Here is a 19,547-nt window from a genome sequence, read left to right as displayed (position 1 = left end):
CTACAGCTAAGTAACTCCAATGGTCCAAGAATGTAGTCTTTTGAATTTTGCTGAACTACATATTTAAGTCCTATACACTGAGGTGACGGTCATTGGCAGTAGTGAGTCACTTTCCTGGGGTGAAACCTACCCAAGGTCAAGCATCCTCATCTCAGACCAACTTTATGGTCTGAGCTAAGGCTCAGATGAGCTAAGGCTCATCGTCCCATCCATGCACCTTTTGTGAAGCAAGAAAATCTCTGTATTTTATGGAAAATGCCCCTGCTAAACAAAGGCACAAACAGAAAAAAACAAACAATTCGAACCAACCAGTGAAGAATGTTGGCATGAAAGTGAGGAGAAAGCTAAGAAATCTAGGAAATAGATGATGCTTATACAGCAAAATAGGACTTTGGGATAAATTATGGTGTGGGAATGCCACACTGGTGGTGGTTTGGATTCACGATATAAATGCTTTTACCATGTGCCCCATAAGGAAATAAGGAAAGGTAATTCACAAACTATTTCAATAAATTTTCCAGACAGAATTTATACTATTTCCTTTATAAATGAGTCTACTCCTCTATTTATAGAATTATGAAGGTCTTAAGGGGTCAATTAAAAGTTTTTAATGATGCTTGACTGAACTTTATGGAAAAACTTCTATGCTACAATGGTATCTGTGATTTGGGGAATTTGTAAATTGTGAAGTGGAAATTGTTAACCATCGGATTGGTAATCACATTGTAAAGAGAGAATTGGCATCTTTAATTTCTTGATTTACAATAAGACCATGGTATTTGTCAATAGCTATTCAGCACCATGTACACAAAGTACAGGGGCAAATAAGACATGGATACTGCCCTCTTTTGAGGATGGGAAAACACTGGCTCCATGATGCAAATATAACCCTGAAAATTAGGAAGGTAAATTGTCTTGGGGAAAGAATATTGGGATCTATAACTGGCAGATGCTCATAATATAGGTGCATTTAAAACAGCTGTTAATCCCCTGGTAATCAAAGAGACAAAATGGAGATATAATTTATTATGATACTAAAGCACTGAGCTAGCTCTAAGAAATCTGACACATCCTAGAAGTGATCAGCAAATCTCAACACTTGCTTTCTGTCAAGTCACTTAACTTTGACTGGATACTGTCTGTGGTAGCTAGGGCTAAAACACGCCTAAAGATAAGATATATTTCCACAAAAAAATAACTTTTATACTCACATCCATAAAAAAAGAAAACCCAGCAGTCTCACTTTCAGAAGGCTCCGATCAGTCTCAACACCATGGTGTTCCTTTCATTTGAACCTTGTAATCCTTGTAGGATGGATGATCCCACATTCCATGGTTGTTTGAAGAGTCTTGAGTTGAATTCTGTGGACATGTTGCTCTCTGTTGCAGAAAGACTGGTATTTCCTAGGTCAGGTTAAAGGGAGTGAACCACAGGATTGATTAAAATTCCATTGGGCACTAATTCCTTTGTACTATCTTCTAGAATCCTCACTTAAAATGCAGATGCTCTAGGGAGGGTAATACATTAAAGAGCATTAAGGAGTAACACTATCAAGAGAGCTGTCAAGGTCAATTTCCATCCTAATAACTTCCACAGAATGTCACTCATTCTTAGAAGGCTGTTCAAGACTTTTTCAAGACTTCACTTGAAAGTCTTTATCAGAGTTCCTGGTCTCCTGAGGGGAGATAGGCTAACCATTTGTATTGCCCCAGTGAAATGGGAGGAAAAAATGTAGTATGGCATACAAGCAGTCTTAATCAAAGGGGGGAAATAAACTCTTGTGGGTGTCTCCCATTTCCCAGACTGTGTCCTGTGAGCTTTGCATATGGCATCTCATCAAATCCTTTCTCCCGTGTCATTATGCTCTTATTTCTATCACCGTTTTATATTTTACGGATGGGAAACTGAGGCTATGGGAGGTTAAGTAGCTGCCATGAGGAGCTGATCTTGGAGTCAAGGTTGCCCTATCTCCTTTCAAAGCTCATTAAGCCAGGAAAAGAGATTTTACCTAGGAAATTTGGTCTAAGGCATTTTGGTTCTCTCCCTCACCACCCAGGTCCATATAATTCTGACTTGTACAGAGGCTCTTCAAGAGAAGGAATGTAGAGGATAAAAGGTTAACATGTTAAGTATTATGAGACTTATTATTGAGCAGGACTGGAGTAGCAATGGAAGGAAAGCTATTTCCCATGTCCTATTTTGAAGAAATGCCTCATTTCTTTATTTTTAGAATGTTTAGAAAATTATTCCGTGACAAAGCTAAACATAATCTTACCATATGATCCAGCGATTGTGATCCTAAATGAGCCAAAACTTAGGTCCACATAAAACATTGTGGGCACATTTTTACAGCTGCTTTGTTCAAAACTGCCAAAATTGGAAGCAACCAAGATGTAATTCAATAGGTGAATGGGTAAACAAATTGTGGTACATTCAGACAATGGAAAATTATTTAGTGATAAAAAGAAATGAGCTAGTGAAAAAGACATGGAGGAAACTTAGCACATATGGCAAATGAAAGAAGCCAGTCTGAAAGGCTACATACTATATGACATTCTGGGAAAAAACTTTAAACAGAGTAGAAATATCAGAGGTTGCCAGGGGTTCAGTGGGATTGGTGGGGTGGTGGAAGGAGCTGAACAATTGTCACACAAAGCATTTTTAGGGCAGGGAACTATTCTGTATAATACTTTAATGGTGGATACATGACTATGCATTTGTCAAAACCACAGAACGGTACAACACGAAGAATGAACCCTGATGTAAACTATGGACTTCAGATAATAATAATGTGTCAGTATTGGTCCATCGATTGTACACACCAATGTAAGATGTTAGTAATAGGGAAACTGTGGGCAAAAGGTGGGGTGTCTTGGAAAGAGAATATATGGGAACTCTCTGTACTTTCTGTTCCATTTTTCTATAAACCTAAAACTGCTCTAAAAAGTACATTACTTTAGAAAAATCATTCTAAGTATAGACAATAATATTGTACTATAATTATGTGATGTGATAAATAGTGCTACAATGGCAATCATATTACAATACAAAAGTGTATCAAAGAACATGTTGTACATCTTAAGTTTATACAGTGTTATGTGCCAAATATATTCAATTAAAAAAATTATTCCAGGACTTCCCTGGTGGTCCAGTGGTTAAGACTCTGTGCTTCCACTGCAGGGGAAGTTGTTGGGGAACTAAGATCTCACATACTGTGTGGTCAAAAATTTTTTTTAAAAATTCAAATATTTAGAAACAAAACCTCAGGTGGATGCAGTCTATGGACCACCACTTTGTGATCTCTACTGAAAATGTTTAGCTTGGTTTCCAGCACTCAATAAATGCTACTGTTCAATAAATTAAAAAAAAAAAGAAAGTAAAAAATTTTTTAAAAATTTCAGAACTATTCCATTCTTCAAATGTCTTATTAAACTCTAACAGATATAGGCAGAGAGAAAAGAAGGAATAAGAATAGTGTAAAGGAAAGGAAGATTCAGAAAAAATATGAGAATTATAATAAGCTAAAAAGAAATTTGTGCCAGCAGGGGGAAAAAAAGGAGATTAGAAATTAACAGAGCCATCTCTTTGTAATATTTTTCCTTCTTCTCTTCCTTTGTTCTTTTCTGGGGTATGGGCTGGGTCGAAAGACTTCAGCAAGCTTAGAATGTGGAATACGATGACAGCATGGACTCGTAAAAATAGTCTATGCATATTCCCCCAGGCAGGCATTTTACTTAGGGCTGACAGAAGCCTAGGATATCTGGAACAGTCTATATTTATGAGATGATTAAACATGAGATGGTTAAACTCTAACTTCTGGGTGGTTGGGGGAAGAGAACATATAACGTGCTGCCACTGGAAGAATCATGGGGCTGAACAGTTGGGAACCAGCTTTCAGCTTGGACTCCAAGTGTAAATAGGGCAGATGGCGGGGGGATGTGCAGGGTGCTGGAAATCAGTGGTAGAGGTGATATGGAGGCTCAGAGTGAGTGATAAGAAGGAGCTTAGAGGATTGGAGAGGTTCTCTTCCAAACAACTTTTCTTTTCTGTTGAGGAATAATATTGCTACAATGGCATATATATATATATATATATATATATATATATATAATAGGTATTACACATATATTACAGTGCATGAATCTTAGGCATATAGTTGGTTGAAGTTTTATCTGTGAACATACTTATGATCCACAAACCATATCAAGATACAGAATATTTCCAGTATTTCAAAGACCTTCTTTGTGCTCCTTTCCAGTCAATACCTCTGTCCTCAGAGGTAATCACTCTGATTTTTATTATTAAAAATAGTGCTACTATGAACATTGGGGTGCATGTATCTTTTCAAATTAGAATTTTTGTCTTTTCTGATATATGCGCAGGAGTGGAATTGCTGGATCATATGGTAGTTCTATTTTTAGTTTTTTAAGGAACCTCCATACTGTTTTCCATAGTGGCTGCACAAATTTACATTCCCACCAACAGTGTGGGAGGGTTGCTTTTCCTCCACATGCTCTCCAGCATTTACTATTTGTAGACTTTCTGACGATAGCCATTCTGACTGGTGTGAGTTGATACCTCATTGTAGTTTTGCTTTGCATTTCTCTAATGATTAGCAATGTTGAGCATCTTTTTGTGTTGGCCATCTGTGTGTCTTCTTTGGAGAAATGTTTAGATCTTGTGCCCATTTTTTGAGTGGGTTGTTTGTTTTTCTGATATTGAGTTGTATGAGCTCCTTTTCTTCATTTGTTTAGTTCTATATACTGTTTACTATCATTGATTCATTCTTGAACTGTGCCAGAAATACAAATCTCTTTAAATATATTCAATTACAACAGGTAACTATCACATCATTCTGTTTTTTTTTTTTTTAAGACATCTATCTATTCCCCTTCTAGTCTGGACTGGCTGATCTCTAGGCCTGCTACACCAACGCTGCCAAGGAATTTTCGGTCATTACCATTTGGGGGATTCCCTTTGCCTCTCTCCTATGTTGGATCCATTGTTTCCTAGATCCTGTGTCTTCTGCTTTCTTGCTTTCCTCATTGTTTTGATGGAGCACACCTTGTAGCTTCCTAGGAAAGAGTTCATAGGAGATACATTTTTTGAGAACTTGACATCTTTATTCCAGTTTTATAATTAATCAATCATTTGGTATCTTGTTACAATGAAAAGCATTTCCCTCAGGATTTTGAAAGCATTGCTCCAGCATCTTCTAGCTTCTGATATTTCACTTTATGTTATTTTGCAGTAGTTGTAACAACGTGATGTAATCAGTGTTAGTTTGATTCCTGATCTTTGTATGTTTTTCACTCCCTGGAAGGTTTTAGGACTTCTTATTTGTCCTTCGGCTCCTGAAACTTCCTGACTGTAGGAATTGATGTGGATCTTTGCTCAAGTATTGTGCTGGGCATTCTGTGGGTCTTTCCATTTGGAAGCTTTTTTTTTTTTTTTAGTTCTGACACATTTTCAAATTATTTCTTTAATAATTTCTCCCTGTTTTATTTTTTTCCTCTCTTTCTGAATATTCCATTAAAAGGATGATGGACCTCCAGGTTGATTCTCTAATTTTCTTATCATCCTTCCTATTTTCTGTCTCATGAACAGATATGTCATACTTTGTACTTGATTTACTAAACTTTATCTTCGATCTCTTCTATTAAAATGTTCAGTTTTGCTCTTTTTTTCCTAATTCCCGAGAATTTGTTTTTGTTTAATAAATGTTGCTTTTTTACAGACTCCTCTTTATTTTATTTTTATGAGGATTAGTTACAGTTTTTGTTTTTTGAAGTTTTCTTCTGTTTCATTCAATGCCTCTCTTTTCTCTGTTTTGTTTTGGTCTGCATCTTTCATATTGTAGGTCTTTCTCAGATTTACTGTTATTATTGGCTGTGTGTTCATTATTATTATTAATGAAAAAGGTTTCTTCTAAGTTCTGAATGAGTAGGGGGCCTTGCTGAGCAGTGGGTTTCACTCTAAGATAATCTGGCTGAGTGTTTTCTTAGTGAAACCCCAACTGTCAAGATCTGCAGAACTTTTTGCTGAGTCAGTTTCCCTAGATATGAATCTTCCAGTTTCATGCCTGAGGGTTATGAGTTCTTGCAGCATTCTGGGACTGAGTGGGAGAAAGTGCTGCAATGGGGGTGAGGAGGGTTCACCTTTCAGAAATTTCACATTTGGCCTGTTTCCCTTGTATTTAGTAGAGCTCTCTAGCAAGGTGAGGCTATAGCTCACCAGTGAGCAAACCTTTTGTTTCCTTTTATGGTGGGGGAAGAGGTAGTCTGAGGAGGCTGAGGAGGGAGATCTATGAGATTAATTTTTTCTTATACAGATTTTCAACTAAGCTTCTGGTTTTCAGCCTCACCTGAACACCCCACCTTCAGAGGTAATTGATACCCTGACTACTGAGGCTTTCGGTGGTTTTGTCACATGCACCTGCTTATTTCTGGAGTTACCTTGAGGCTTCTCCAGCTCAAACCCCTTCAGGCTTTCTCTAGTTTCCTAAGTTAGTAACTACTCATCCACAAGACTTTCAGCTTTCAAACTTTTATTGTCATTTCTTTTCCTGTTCTCTTTATACTTGTGGATTTATATGTTTTACTGTCTTTACTGCCTCCTTAGTGAGGTTTCTGGAGGGAAAAGAGTAAACATTTGTGTTCAATCTACATTTTAACTGAAAGCTGTTTAGTCAATATGTAAGAATTTAAAGTCATTTCTGGATGTCTCTGAAACATAAGTAAGTATTGCTACTTTTCACCATTGTTCTAACAGCAGACTGATAAATAAAAGTGCCCATACTCGGTATGTCCCTTGCGGAATGTTATAGAATGAAATGGGAACCAAGAAATGGATCATTGCCAAGGAGACATTTTGGGACTAACTTTTCTGGTCATATTTAGGATCAAATCCCCACAAAAAGGTGGCAACATTATAATATAAAACTGCTGCTCTGAATCTGTTGGCTTGATTATTACAGGAAAAGAACAAAAGAAATAACAGAATATAATAATTATCAAACGTGGTATATTTTTAGGAATGATTATTTTACTCATTTGATGCAAAGACTAGAAACCTAATTTAAGATTCCAATGGAACGTTCAGATTTTATTTACCAGAAATCCTCCAAGTATGTGAGCATATTTTAAATACATTCTACTTATGCTTTTTAGTCTTCATGGAATTATTTCTATATTTTACAGATAAATGTCCCTTGTGTTACAACCAGCCATAGGTGGTGATTCTGGTTATTAAAAAAAATACACATCTGTTAAGAAACCTGACACCAATTTGTGATAGTGGTTTCTTTCTTCCATTTTGCTTTGTGCAGCTGGAAAATTAGGCTACTTGTTTTTTTTTTTTTTAAGAATGAAATAAACTCCAGCAATTGAGGGAGTTTAGTGACATGTTCCTCACATGCCATCATTAGTGACTTCCAGAGCCTGATCTTGGATAACTAGTTTATTAGCCTCCAACACTATGAACGAAGATTTATTTAGCATCAATAGTTGATAGTTTGCCACTGCCAGATTTAGATGCTGCTATAATATTACATGGTCAAGAAAAGTACGAGATAGGAAGAAAATATGGGAAAGTATGTTTAAGCCTAGCAAACTAATAGGGTAGATAGAAAACTCCTCTAAAGAGACTTCAGAAATTTTGAGTTTTTCAGACTATCCAATTACATGGAGCATTTAAAGGTAAGGAATGTGGAGAGAAGCTGAATGGAAATTATTTCAGACATGTGAGGCTGTATGCAGGAGTTGGGAGTGAGAGAAAAGAATGAAGGGAGTGAAGATTAAGTAGAGGAAGGAGACACGTAAAGTGTGCCGAGTTGGGTGGGGAAGAGCCTAGACACTGAGAGTGTCTTGCGCGTTAGGTATGAACTGTGAGCTTTTTAGTGAATGGCCGCTGACACTGTAGCAGAAAAACTGACAAAGTGCCGTAGAATTTAGAGTCTGGAGCTGATGTAATACTTAGAAAGCTGTGACGCATGTGATCCAATCCCTAAGTCATGTCACTTTACAAAAGTAGAAACGGGCAATCCGAGCTTTAATATAGTTCTCAAAAATATTTGAGGAAGTGCAAGTATGTGACCCAGAACATATTTTACTAAAGTCTTTTCTAACCTGCAGTCCCCAATTCCCAGGCGATTATGTGTGCAGGGCTACTGACTCATCTGTCTTTATTGAGCAAATTGCCTAATAAATGAGAATACAATCTGGTTTCCAATATTATTAGCAGGTTTTTGAGAAAGGCATTGGTATAAATATTGTTCAAATAGCTTCTGGATTACAGAAGGCTTTCTGCTGGTTATCCTTTTCTTGGCATCTAACCAAGTTTAAGGGGAAAATAAGCCACCTATGTTTCTTGACCTTCCCACAAAGAGTCAGAATTCCATTGGTTGCCACAGCATAGCCTGTGTCTTTGTGATAGAAGCTTTACTGGGGTGATAACCGTTGTTACTGAGAGAACCATGACGCTCCAAGTCCTTCTCCTTGGGTTATTATCTGCCCAGGAAGGATGCTGAGTGGAGGATTTAAAGGAAAAAAAATGCTTTTTTGAAGGATCCACAAATCCCTGTTGTGTATGCCCATGTGAACACCAATCCAATGGAAAAAATTTACCATGTTGACCTTTTTAGCAATAAGGCCTTTTGTAAAGTGTTAACTGAATGATTAAAATCTGTACTAAAAGTGTATGATTAGAAAAATTCCTCTAAAAATCTGTACATTTGAAACAAACCAATTGATTTAGTAATTCAGCCTAAGGAAATTTTATCTTGGTAAGTTACAATTGTGAGAAAAGTTCAAATTTGTTTATCACAACAGACTAAAGGGCAGATCCATTTCATTTTTATATTAAAGAATATTTTTCCAAACCCAGTCCATAAAGTCATGTATAATTAAAACATAAAATATGGCAGAAAAGTCTATAACAAAAATTATCCTTTGTTTTAATTTTTCACCCTTGAGAAATCCTAGAGTAGATTTATAACTCTTTATAAAATCAAATCAGAAGAGTAAATATTCAGTAAGCACATATGATGGGCCAGGCTTTGCCTTAAATCCTATGGGAGAAACAAAGAAAGTTCCTGTCTTCTAAAAATCTGGTAGAAGAATATCATTAAGAACTGAAAGTTTAAATAATATCATAATATATAAGTAATACTTTAAGACAACAATGGAAAAGCACATACAAAGCTAACTGTGAATACAAGTCAGATGTTAAAATTCCTTTGGGAATCAGTAGTTCAGCTCTTTGGCTAAAGAATAGAGTTTCTAAAATGGTAGAGGAGACAGGCCCAGAAAGTAAAAATGTGTTAAAATTATGGACCTTAGATGCCACGCTAAGATTTTAGAACTTGATTTTGTAGGGAAACCATTGAAAGATTTTAATTCTAAACTTAAATGGAGAAGTGACAAAATCAGAGCAGCAGGTTGGAGCAGTGACTCTTTCAGCTGTGTGTGGATGGGACAGAGAAACTTCAGACACCGAGATGGCTTAGAAGGTGCTGCCATTGGGACTTCCCTTGTGGTCCAGTCATTAAGACTCTGAGCTCCCAATGCAGGGGGCCCAGGTCCAATCTCTGGTCGAGGAACTAGATCCTGCATGCTGCAACTAAGAGCCCACATGCTTCAACTAAAAGATCTCACGTGCGGCAATGAAGACCCCGCATGCTGCAACTAAGACCCTTTGCGGAAGGAAGGAAGGAAGGAAGGAAGGAAGGAAGGAAGGAAAGAAGGAAGGAACTGCCATTTCCCAGGTTGTTTAGGTCCCTCCGTGGAAATGGGATGGACCTGCCATCACCCCAAGTTTAGTTCAGGGGTCCAGGCTGACGATGCCACACACACACTATGAGAGCCTGAGAAGCTTTATTGCTCACATAATGAGACTTTTAAAGGAGAGCAGGACAAACTCCCAAGCAGGTCCAAAGGCTTGGGAGATCCGGAAAGGGCGACTGGGTCTGCTTCTTACGGTGGTTAGAGTGTAGGGAGGGAGTGAGTGTCCCCTCACATGTGCTGAGGCTTGTGTGACCTGAATTTCCTGCCGGTGCCAAAGGAGGGAGCACCCAGGCTTCTTATCATCTGGCTGTGGGGCAGCGGGAGAAGAGGAACGAAGTGGCTGGAAAGTTGTCAGCAGACATAAAAAATGGAGTCTGATTCTTTGTAACACACATATAGGGCAGAAAGAGTGATAAAGTGTCAAATGAGGGTGCTCTGTCAATATTACACATGAGCTATAAGTCTCCACCTGATAGAACCTGCACTGTGGGAGGGCAGGTCTCTGGAAGAATGGATTTCGATGTGCATGTGGTTATATGACATTCAACTTTCAGGCCTATCGAGGGCCTTTGGAATGTCAAAGAGGAGGTCTCTAGGGCTTTGAAATAAATATCCCAGGAACTCTTGACCTTTTGTCCATTGCATTTCTTTTTTTAAAAAAAATCTAATATATTGCTTATGTTTGGAGAAAGATTTTTTGAAAGATGCAAAGCTGAATTTGATTGTTTGCATCTGAGATCAGTCATAGATTCTGTTGTTCAATAAATCAGTGTGCTTTGGTTTGAGCACCAGTTCCATGCTGTCAATCTATATGTACAGTAATAACTACCTAGAAAACTTGTTTAAAATGTCTATTTCTCCTTTCAACCCCAGGGATTCTGGATGAGAGGTTTTGCGTGGATCTCAGGAATGAGCCTCATGACAAGTGTTGCTTATACAGGGGTTTACAGGCCTCACTTGAGAAGCACTGCCCCATGGTGTACCCAGGACTGCACCAGGTATTGCAGAGGCTTCAGGCAAAGTTTAACATGATCAAAATCAACAAGAAGCCGATTGCTTTGCTGGCTCTTTCTCTGCTTAATCAACTTTGAACTTCTGCACCTGTTAAGTTTGTAAAAGCAAAATTAAAATAAAAGCCAGGACTACGGTTCTGTTTAATTACTGTTCAGGAGTTAGCAGTGCTTGAGTGCTTACTATGAGAAAGGGCTCTATATGCTTTTGAGTGTTTCACACAGGGGACTTAGTTCTCTGATTTTATGTCTTAAAAAATAGCCTTTTGGTTGCTATGCAGAGAATGGATGAGAGGGAACAAAAGTTGAAGTGGGAAGATGGGTAAGGAGGTTGTTTTACCTTTCTTAAAAAATTTTATTTATTTAATTTATTTATTTTTGGCTGCGTTGGGTCTTCGTTGCTGCGCGCAGGCTTTCTCTAGTTGCGGTGCGCAGGCTCTAGGTGCACGGGCTTCAGTAGTTGTGGCTCTAGAGCGCAGGCTCAGCAGTTGTGGCTCACGGGCTTAGTTGCTCTGAGGCATGTGGGATCTTCCCGGACCAGGGCTCGAACCCGTGTCCCCTGCATTGGCAGGCAGATTCTTAACAACTGTGCCACCAGGGAAGCCCACCCTCTGACTATTTTAAGTGTGGAAAAGTTCCTCATGAAGGAAAAGCCAACAAAGAAAGAAAACTGATAATTCTAGGCTTAATGAGCCAGAAGCAGAGTAGAACTCAGAAAGAAATTTTTAGAGGCTCCCCCACCTCCTCCCCAAAGTAATTTTGGAGAGAAGGTAAGAAGAGGGAGAGAGAATCAGAACTTGAGCATTTCAGATTTCATTTTTTGTTCCTTTTTATCCTTCTAAAATCCACCCCCGCCCCCCAAATATTTTTCTCCTCAACTTTAGCAGTGTTGGCTCTGAAAGCCTACATGTCAGGCAGGTGTCTAAGATGATGATAATCTCTGTAGGAAATTACATATGTAAATATTCTTTCCTTGGAGAATTGAACAAAAATATGTTTCTTGATGTTGGATAAGAACCCAGCTCTGGAGTCATTCTCCATCACACAAATTACTCTTGTAGTAACTCGAAGGTGGCACACTCGGTGTCACAAGACAAGTATCTCCTTGTCCAAGAAACATGACTCAAACTGCCATGAGACCAGAACAGAGTGGTGGTTTCATAGATGCTGTGCTTTTTCCACACATACTACATAGAACTCCTTTGATAGCAAGCTATAGAAACCCAATTTGAATTACTTTAATGAAAAAGGGTATTTATTGTAAGCATAGAAATATGTCTCCTGGAAACCAAGGTCAGAAAGATGGCTGGGCTTCTGGAACAACTGGATTAGGCTCTTGAAAACCCTGACTCCTCACATTCTTTTTTTTTTTAACAGTTTTATCTACCTGACAGAAAGATAGCTGCTGAAAGCCCTCAGAACTTTAGCCACTTAGACAGAGAGAGAGAATGTGATGCTCTCGGTCCCAAGTCTAAAACTCCTGAAAAAAGAGCTTGTTGGCTCTGCCTGAGTTAGGGTCTTACCCCTGTGAATAAGAGTCAGAGGAGGGCAACACTGGGTTAACAGAGTGGACTCTACAGAATCCATGGAGGTGGACAGGAGGGGACAGCTCTTCGAGGAGAGTTGAAGAAACACATTTTCTTCAGAGGTCTCCAATGATAGATAGAAAGGTACTAGGTAAAAAGCCTCATACGTATCCACTGCACAAGAAAGTTGTGTATGTGAATGTTGATGGAACTAGTTCTCTTAATTAAATTAATGACCGACCTAAACTATCAAAAAGCAGGAGAACACTCAATCCAAAGAGATATCTAAACATCAAGAAAATAGAATGAATAACAAATAAAGGTTGGCATTGTATTTTTCTGTTAACTGTCATCTGGGTAAGCCATTTCAGAGAAGGATTGACCTCTTTGCCTTCTCTAATTAAATGGTATCTTTATCTCCACGAGCTGGATTTTCCTACAATGAGGTAAATACTTGTTTACAAAGTATTTATAAAGTTTATAAGAGGGCAAAGTCCCTCTTAACCTCTCCCCGATCTTCCCAATCTGATGGGTGAAGACATTTACCTCCATTAATATATAAATATATGGATAATCTACATAAATAAATCATGGACATTTTTACATTTCAATAAACATAAATCCTACATTTAAAAAAAATAATTTACCTTGAAATAATTTCAAACTTAAAGAATACCATATCTCCCCATCCAGATTCCCCTTTATTAGCGTTTTACCACATTTACTCCTTCATTTTCTGTCTTTATATAGATATAGAGATAGATATACCCATCATTATTAGTTTTTTTCTGAGTCATATGAGGGAAAGTTGCAAACATGATGCTCTGTCATATTTAGATCCTTCAGTGTATATTTTTCCACATCGTATCCCCAAACAAGGACACTTTCCTACCTTTCACCATACAAATTTTCCAACCAGGAAATTAGCACTGATACAACTGATGACACTACTCTGCAAAGCACAATCCACAGACACCTTTCACATCTCCTCAATGGTCCCCAAAATATCTCTTTCCCTTTCTCACTCAGGACCCAATCCAGAATCATGAGTTGTATTTAGTTGTCATATCTCTTTAATTTCTTTTATTTGGAGTAGTTCCTCATTCTTCCCCTGTCTTCCGTGGACTTGACATTTTAAATTCTGTATCTGTATTTAATTCTATATTCATTCTGTATAATGTCCTTCAACCTGGGTCTGTGCAATGATTCCTCAGGCTCAAACAAGAATGCCCATGCATTCTTGACAGCAAAACCCCCAGAAATGATGCTGTCTATGCTCTTCTCAGGGCACCACACAGAAGAAAATATGATGTTGACCCATCCCATCATGGTGATGTAAACCTTGATCACCTTCCCACCCATTTTAAGAATCACTTCTATAGGGGCAGGGATGGCTGATGCAAGTGTGCTGCTAACCTCATTTTTGTTGTGCTGTGGAGGCGTGAGAAGAGGGACAAGGACTCTTCATTTAGATTTTAATGTTGGACAGACCTTCTGGAAGAATCTGAGCAGCAAGAACTCAAGATAAGGGCTTCAAGAAACACAGAGAATGGTCACAAGAATGTCAAAAACTTACAAAACTAGAATTAACCTGTACATTTAATGACTGCTCATAGAATTATAGAATAAAACAAAATTTTAGAGCTGGAAGGGACTGTTATAAAACATTTAAAACAGATCTCTAGCCCATCAATTGTTATGAATTACTGATTGATTTTGTTGATGGGCTTCTTCAATGTTCCTCTCACCTCTTTTTCCTGGCACTGCCAGTGGGGAAGTTCCCAGTGAACCGCTGCTTTCGAGACTGGGGGGGTACAGAGATGCACCTGCATCCTTTGGCCAGGCCTGAAGGGAAGGGTAGATGCAAACGATAAAAACACTGGAGACACAAGGACAGTCCCTCCCCATTCTTAAGGTCATTTATTCATGTTTTTATCCTTTATTTCATTCTAAAAATTATTTAAGATTCTACCTGAAAACATATATATAATGCTACAGGATAACTGAAGGAAACTAAGATAAAACCAGAGACAAGATTAACACACAAAATCCTTGAAATACATTGCCTGAAGAGGTTCCAGATTTGGTTCTGAGCTTCCTAGCTGCCAAACAAAATGAAACATGATTGATTACAATGTTTAGAGTGTCTAAAAATGAAAAATCCCTTTTTTATCAGAGATGCACAGCTCTTGCTGATATTGAGAACTGAGAGAAACATCTCCTGTGATTTCCCAAGGAGAATGACATCCTCAACAATAATTTCTGTGATAAATAAAATGGCAAGTGTAGAACGACTTCCTCTTCTTACCTCCCTGGATGCAGGTCAAAGAGGCCCAATGCCAAAGCATAGCTAGTGTACAAGGGACCAAAACAATGAAATTAAAAGCAATATTTTTCTTCCTTAGCTCTTTTAGATTCAAGAGGAAGGAGTGGATTCCTATAGCCTTATGGTAATCTTCCATGAATGACATTTCTTAAAACTAAGCTTTTTATTAAAAAATAGTTCCACAGAGAACTTCACAGTATATTGTCTATTTACCTAACCTCCAGGTTACTGACAAAGGCAAGTGCCCTACATATATTTTAAGAATAAACTGAGAGAAAGGCAGGTTTGACATCTCCTTATGACATTTTATGAATAATATGGGGTCTAACCAGGGTATGTGACTGCCCGGGGGCCAGCCCCAGCTTCACACAGGGGTTGGGTAGAGGATGTACTCTTAGGCAGGGCCAAGATCTTCCCCAGAAAGTAGTTAATTGTTTCACTTGAACACACAGACAACTCAGGCCTAGAAGCATTATGGGTTAATACATGTTCACAAAATTTTCACTGGAAAATGTTGCCATTAAGTGACATGCATCACCTAAAGTGTCCATTAAAACAAAAACAACACCTCAAAGACATAGTTTAATTTAAAGAACTAATGTAAAATACTATTTAATACAAACTAATTAAAATTTAGAATCTCTGAGCTCAGAATGATAGGATTCTGGAATGGTTGATGTTCATTTGTTCTTTCTGGTTATAGAAAGCTGTTCTGGAACAGCTGTCCAGTTTATGACACCAAACTATGTCATCAATTTCCAGCTATGACAGAATACCTGTGTTCCTGCTGGAAAACAAAGAGCCATTAAAAAAAAAAGTCTTGTTGCAGCCCTGCCAAAGCAGTCAGGACTTAAGGACCTAAGAAAAGGGAACAGCAAAGAGGCGTTTTCTGATTCTCGATCTAGAGCAAGACATGAGACTCTGGGCAAAGAACTGCTATAAGGCAGATGATTAACCGGCTAAAAACATTAACTCTTATAAAGAGATAATTAAGTGAAGAAAAAGTAAAACAGAGGCATATAAAAGTCACTAATTATATATAATTATGATATAATTATATGATATAATTATATATCAATGTCCAGCCACTGCATCAACATGTATGCCCAACTAGGGGACAGGGAAATCAATCTCCCCTTCCCAAAAGTGACCCCCAAGGGATTGTGACCTCTGCACCCCAGTGTACACAGTACCTGGATCAGGGATGGGTGAGAGGCTCACCACCCTCAGAGTCACCTGCCTAATGCACTGTGGTACAGCCAGCCCAGGATGCCACCCTGGAGTGCACATCCTGTCCCAAGATGGTGTGGAGCACATTAGTTCTACTTTACTTCCTCTGGTGGGAAGGGGCAGGCATGTCCTGAGGCAACAGGGAATGAGAGGGTGGGTGGTTGAGAGCCTGTCTGAGAGAGGGCAGTTGAGATGGGCCCTCCTGTAGGCCAAGCCTCCAAGCCATTAGTACAATGTTCCACTGGCTCACTTATTTTAAAAACGTAAGTCAAAGATAAAATTAAGACTTTCAAGACAACACCATTAACCCCAAGCACAAGACCCTTGTGAGCATGGGGCTCTGTGACTGCATTGGTGGCATCCTTGGGAAGTAGGCCTTCGTTGGAAGTGTTGTCTCCAAGGTTATGGAGCCTGGTCATCATGTTACTTGAGTCCGCTTCCTGTGCTAAGTTCTTTCCTGCTTCAGCCTTTGGTTTTTGATGTTTTGTGCTTCGTTTTAAAACACATCATTCTTTTTCTTGCTTAGTAATCAGTTTTACCAATTCCCCATGTCTGAAATCTTCCATGGAAAAAGTTGAATGAATGTACTGCTAATTTTCAGGGATAGTGTGTCAATATTCTTAAGTTAAATAAACAAAAAAATACGTCTTAATTGATTTTAACTGGGTTGGGTTAAATTTTGTCTCTGTGATTCCCCATTCTTCTTTATTTTGATCATCAAAGGCACTATTTAATTCTCCAAGGGACCTCTTCTAACATACTAGTTTTCATGGTTTAAGTGGAAAATGAGAATATCACACTGGTTTGCAAATCTGGATCTGATGAATGAGAATATTGTAAATCGAAGCTCTACTTGGAAAAATACATTTCAAACTCCCAAAGAGGTAGATATGATTTTTTTGTTGGTTGTTTTTATTTTGTCTTCAAGATTTCTGATAAAGAGTGAAGCCCAGAGCCAAATAATCATACTAAAAATACTTTGGGCTAAGATTGACTAATGCCTGTAAAGCCTCTCTTCTAGAAACTTGTATGAGATTCTCACATGGGCAACCAAGACAGGATCTTGAAATTATAACTTCTCATGGCACAGCTGACACTCTTTGTTTCCTGGCTCCAAAGAAAAGTATAATCTTAAAATGTATCCAATACCTCTTAAAATACACTCTGACTCATCTCTCAAACTCCAGGCCCTATATTCCTGCTGTAAATTTGATATTTAAATACACATTGAAGCCTCAGGGGATGTGAGCTTGGTTAGCGGGGAGCCCTATTTATAATCTGCAAAGTCCATTTGTTTTTCTTATCTTTCTAAGAGATTTCTGGCTCAGTCAACAAAGCGGAGTTGGAAGCTTTAGTAAAGAACTCAGCAGCTTAAGCAATGTAATGAGGAAAAGAGGCCTTCAAGGAGGGAAGGTTATAGAATGCAAGTCCGTGTGCCCCACACAAAGTGAGGCCAAACAATAACAAAACGCCAGAGTCTGGAGCAGGGAAAGCTTTATTGCAGAGCCATTTCAGGAGATGGGTGGTTCACGCCTTAAAAACCCTGAACTTCCCAAAAGCTTTCAAGCAAAGCCCTTTTACTGGAAAGGTGAGGGAGGGGCGTGGTTAGTTGTTGCACACTTCTTGGTATTAGATCCTTTGTTCTTGAGGTCAGGTCATGGGCATGGTCAGGTCATGATGTTCCTATAAACCTCCACCGAAACAGATGTTATTCTCCGTTCTGACAAGAAAGGGCAATGTCCCAAGGCTCAACTTTAGCCCTCCAAGGTCCAGGACCTGTCCAAGAGGATGGGGTCCCTTCGCAGTCTGGTAACCCTGCCCAGGAGGGCTCGTCCAGCCCCCAGTCTGGGTCCTCCCGCCAGTGCCCAGGGCCAGATGAGGAGGCAGATCTCAGCTGGCGGCACCCTCAGGGCCAGGCCCCCAGGCCCTGCCCAGCCGATGTCACTGAGGGAGCTAGGCACCCAGGACCCAGCTGGCCCTCAGGCTTTTCATTTAAACTGGAGAGAACCATTTGTATGGGACCAACAGGAGTACACGTTGTAGCAAATATCAATCAGGTTAATTCCCAGCTCGCGACTATTACCCTTCTTTGACAATAGCCCCAATCATAGAGGTGGACCTGAAGTAATGACGTGCAATGTCCCTGCATCTTAGCCCTGACCTCTGGCCACCTCCGAGGGGTAGACAATTGATCTAAGCTGGACCAATTTTTGAGACGAGCAAAAAGACTGAAGCTTGTTGAATCTCTTACCTTAATGGCAGTGTCCACATACTGCAGCTGCTGAGGCCTCCATGGACCACGACCCACGGAGACAGACCCCGCCATTAAGTCGCGGAGGTGGGGATGGGGGAGAGTTTTGCTGCCGCTTCAAGGCCTGGGCCCGGCCAGTGGGCGGCTGTGGCGAGGGCTCTGGAGCTCTGCGGGACACAGTGTTCAGTCTGTCCCGGGGCTCCCTAGCTCACCCGAGGGCAGAGGGCCTGGAGGTCCCCGGGGAGAAGGCCACGACGCACCTCTCACCTCACCCTCTGCCGCAGGGACCACTGGGAGCTGACTGTTGGAGCAGAACCTCTAACCACCGCGCTCAGGGTCTCGTCCTAATGGTCTCGCGCGAATGGCTTCGCTCAGGGTCTCCCGCTACAACCGTGCACCCGCCCCGCCCCTATTACAGGAATGGACACTTTGAGGGCCAGCAAGGCCGTCATGAAGCGTGGACAGCTGGACAGGGCAGTTAGAAGTCATGTAATGCCCCCTGACTTCTCTTGCTCAGACCTCCAAAGAATACTTTGTTTTACCTGTCTAGTGCATGGGAGGGGTGGCAATAACTGAAATAATGTGGTATTGGGAGGTCGTGGTGACAGGACGAGAACGGAAGTTTCCAGAAGCTTGGCTGGGATGCCCCGATTCAGTGTTACGCTGGAGAAAGTTGTACTGGCTTAAGAGAATTAACTGTTAAATATTTTGGTAGCTTGAAAATGGCCACGGGAATTGGTATATACTATAAATCAAAGTCCCCCCACCCAACCATCCACTGGCCCAGGATTTGGTTTACCAATACTGCAGTGTCTGATTTTAAGTGTATACTATTTTCTAGAAATGTTCTCTGGCTCTCTCTGATTGCCTGTGGCTCTTCCTTTGTGGCGTTCTGAGACCCTTATCTCCATTTATCTCCGTTATTTATGCACCTGCTTCAATTCCTGGCCATATAAGCCATAATGTCTAGCACATAATAGATGCTTACCAAATGTCTCTTGTGTCAATGGACCCATGAAATGCACATTTTCAGACTCACATTAAAACTAAGAAAAGGTAGATTTTTACTAGCAGCATTTTTTAATTCTTTTTTTCATATATGTAACATTTAGTGATCTCCTATCATGTAACAATGTACCAGGTCCTGAGGATTTACCACAGAGTAAAGCATGTTTCTTTTCTTCAAGAAGCTCACAGTTTTTTTGAGGAAGACATATATAAATAACCACACTACACTTACATCTATGTATTGATAATACAATATGAACAGTCATGTTCAATTTTAAGAATGAGTGTGTTAGAGTATGAGTGTGTTTTTATAAGACGTGTGTTAAGAATCACTTGTAATAACATGAAATTTGAAACATAAGTATCAATCAGTAAGGGACTGGTTAATTAAATTATGAACTGCCAATAAAATGG

Source organism: Kogia breviceps, chromosome 16 (genome assembly GCF_026419965.1).
Source record: "Kogia breviceps isolate mKogBre1 chromosome 16, mKogBre1 haplotype 1, whole genome shotgun sequence".
NCBI lineage: Eukaryota > Metazoa > Chordata > Mammalia > Artiodactyla > Physeteridae > Kogia > Kogia breviceps.
This window is presented reverse-complemented; position numbering follows the sequence as displayed.